The 4,012-nt window shown below is 31.4% G+C and overlaps 1 long non-coding RNA gene across 1 annotated transcript; it reads right to left on the reverse strand.

The window, feature by feature from the left end:
- Positions 1–226: 226 nt before the first annotated feature.
- On the reverse strand, positions 227–2,660 carry LOC121219583 (uncharacterized). Its single transcript, XR_005916448.1, has 3 exons — positions 2,361–2,660; positions 1,802–1,882; positions 227–571 (listed from the first exon to the last, which is right to left on the reverse strand). It is a non-coding gene; the product is annotated as an uncharacterized lncRNA (long non-coding RNA).
- Between the last annotated feature and the right edge of the window lie 1,352 nt (positions 2,661–4,012).

Here is a 4,012-nt window from a genome sequence, read left to right on the forward strand (position 1 = left end):
TCATGCTCCAATATAATCAATTTCCATATAAAAATTTTACTCATCAAATATCCATTCAAAATCACATAAACTCAACTTAAACAAAATGATCATGGATAACTCATTTTTTTATTCTCTTAAAAAAAACAAACCGAACCTGTATAACCAAGATACACCCAAACATATTATCAATACAACCCAAATCAAGTTATCCTACACTTCCAAAATTTAATAACATGCAACTCAATTAATTACCAATTCCATACATTCCACTCATATTATATATCATCTCATTCACCATATTATCAACAAAACATAGCTACCGTATTTTACATGTAAATAAGCCATAACCAAAATTATAAAGTTAAACACTTAATCAAGAACCCATAAGACAAAAACCAAAACAAATACTAATGATTAAAGACAAGCCATTTTTCGCATGGCTATATACATACAAGTTCCAAAATCAATTATTTTATCCAGACTATACATGCCATAAGCTCAAACTTTAACTTAGTAAAATACCAAAGAAAACAGTCGATAGTGTGATAGGCTTGCTGATGATCCCTGAGCTCGTACACGATTCCAAAATCTATAAAACCGAGGTAAACAAAAACACACATAATAAGCTATTGAAGCTTAGTAAGTCATAAGCAGAAATTCATATATATATTTTTATATTAATACTTATTCTATCATTAAGTTAAAATAAACCAAAGATCCTAATATTTTGTATCATATAACGCTTTAAATAAAATCACATTAAATTTTCATATAAACAAACCATATGGCCAAATACACATAAATATTTAGCAAAGCCAAATATTCAATAAATCATTATGCCAAAATATATTTATACTCAAATGGTTAACTCATACTCTATATTTCATTTGAAACTATTATAAATTTAAAAATAATCAACTTACCTTAACACTAATTAATCAAATGGCTAACACATACCTGAATAATTTAGCTTTCTTAACACCTTTATTTGCTTTTACTATTGCTCACATAAGATTTATAGAACATAGAGCCTTGTATAAAACACCGGCATAAAGCCTGCTAGGCACAAAGCCTGATACATTTCACCGGCACAAAGCCTGCTAGACATAAAGTCTGATATAATTCACTGGCACTGAGCCTGCTAGGCATAAAGCCTGATGTAATCCACCGACATCAAGTCTGCTAGGCATTAAGCCTGAAAATCTCAAATACAAGGATGATCTTATGTATAATTCTTTATGTTTACATAAGTTTTACTCACTAACCGTATCTTCGTAAGAATTGAATTATATTCAATTCTTCATAGCAAACAAACATTCGATCACATATGTATAATTTACAACATTAAAATTCAGCTCAAAGAATTTGTAGCCTATATTCGAACCACATATGTATGTGAAATTCATACATTAAATTCAGCTCAAGAACTTGAAATATATATATTCGAACCATATGTATGTAAAATTCATACATTAAATTCAGCTCAAAGAACTTATATCATACATTCAAACTTTATATATATAATTCATAACTTTAAATTCAATTCATGAAATTAAATCTTACATTCGAACTACATATCCATGTAAATTCTACTATTAGTTTCATATCATTGAACTTAAAGCATACTTTAATTAATATACATGTAATTTATACCGTTAATTTTAACCTCCCAAAATCAATTTCTATGTTCGGCTTTCACATAGAAAAATCATCAAGTTTTATTCAATTTATATACTATTAGTACCAGCTTACTAAATGTATGATAGATATATTTATATAAATTCCAATTTAATAACATTTAAATTGCTATTAGACTTACCTCGGTTATCGACGAACACAGTCGACTACTCGACTACTTTTGACTTCCCCCGATCCAATTCCGTTTTCTTCGTTTCTCGATCTAAACATATTAAAATTAACTCTTTTATTCAATAATTCATTTAGTTTAGTCCAAAAACACACAAATGGGCAAATTACCAATTTGCCCTTGACATTTCACACTTTTTGCAATTTAGTCTCTATTTAAAAAAAATATATATAAAATTAACAAACTTTCATTGTACCATAGCTTAGCCGAATATTCAATAAGCTCATGTAAGTCCATGCATGACATATATTTCACATTTTAGTCCCTCAATTTACACTTTTCTTAATTTAGTCCTTAATACACATTTTTTATTAAAAATTACTAATTAAAACATGAAAAATCTAACAACATATATTTATTTTCCATCATCCAATAACAAAAACAACAAACTCTCTTCAATGGCATATCACAAAATACACAACCAATTCAAAAATTCAAGCATGGGCTTTAAAGATAACTTAGCAACGATCTCAAAAACGTAAAAATTATCAAAAACTAAAATCAAACTAACCTTGAATTGAAATCCCTAAGATGGCCGAATGTTAAAGCTTGAAGAACAAAGTTTCATTCTTTTGTTTTCGGTCATAAGAAGATGAAAAATAATGAATTATATTTTGATATAATTTAACATATATTAACATATTACTAGTTTACTTATTTAACCTTTGTTTATAAATTTTTATACCTTATAATACAAGGTCATTCTTGACCAATATCACCCACTTACTTAATAGTGGGCTAATAACCTATTAAGGACTCCATATTAAAAAGGCATTAGCAATTTAACACTTTACACATTAACTAGCCTTTTTATTTTTGTACGCGATCAAGTCCTTTTTCTTTAATTAAGCACTCAAACCATAATATTAATTCACGAAACTTCCACACATGCAAATTCACACAAAATATACACCAAATAAAATACTAAATTTTTTTTAGACTCGGATATGTGGTCCCGAAACTACTATTCCGATTAGAGTCAAAACTGGGTTGTTACAACTCTCCCCCCCTTTAGGGATTTTCGTCCCCGAAAATTCTTACCGGTGAATAGGTTTGGATAACGCTCTTTCATCGTATCTTCTGACTCCCAAGTTGCTTCTTCAACTCCGTGTTTATGCCACCATACTGTAACTAACGGAATTTTCTTAGTTCGTAATTCTTTGATCTCATGAGCCAGAATGCTAATCGGTTCTTCTTCATATGACATATCAGAGTTAATTTCAATCTCCGTCAGACTAATCACATGTGAAGGATCAGATCGGTATCTACGGAGCATCGAAACATGGAAAACGTTATGAATCTTTTCTAACTCAGGCGGTAACATCAATCTATAAGCAACCGGTCCAACACGCTCTATAATCTCATACGGTCCAATGAATCTCGGACTCAATTTGCCTTTACGACCGAATCTGAGTATTTTCTTCCACGGTGAGACTTTCAAAAACACTTTATCCCCGATCTGAAATTCTATATCCTTTCTTTTCAAATCCGCATAAGATTTCTGACGATCCGATGCTGATTTCAGACTATCCCGAATCACTTTCACTTTCTGTTCAGTCTCTTTAATCAAATCAACCCCGTATATCTTATTTTCACTAAGCTCGGTCCAATACAATGGTGTACGACATTTACGACCGTACAAAGCCTCGTAAGGTGCCATTTTGATACTAGATTGAAAGCTATTATTATAAGCAAATTCAATCAAAGGTAAGTATCGTTCCCACGTACCTTCAAACTCGAGAATGCAACATCTCAACATATCCTCAAGTATCTGAATAATTCGTTCAGATTGACCATCTGTCTGCGGATGGAAAGCTGTGCTAAAATGTAATTTCGTACCTAAAGCATCTTGTAGTTTCTTCCAAAATCGCGATGTGAATCTCGGATCTCTGTCTGAAATAATAGAAATAGGTACACCATGCAACCTCACAATTTGTGAAACATACAATTCCGTAAGTTTATCGAGCGAAAAATCTGTGCGAATCGGAATAAAGTGTGCCGATTTTGTTAACCTATCAACAATAACCCAGATTGCATCTTTCTTGCTCAGTGTCAACGGTAAACCGGATACAAAATCCATCGTGACTCGATCCCATTTCCATTCAGGTATCATGATCGGCTGAAGCAACCCAGATGGTACCTGATGCTCAGCTTTAACTTGCT

Source organism: Gossypium hirsutum, chromosome D07 (assembly GCF_007990345.1).
Source record: "Gossypium hirsutum isolate 1008001.06 chromosome D07, Gossypium_hirsutum_v2.1, whole genome shotgun sequence".
NCBI lineage: Eukaryota > Viridiplantae > Streptophyta > Magnoliopsida > Malvales > Malvaceae > Gossypium > Gossypium hirsutum.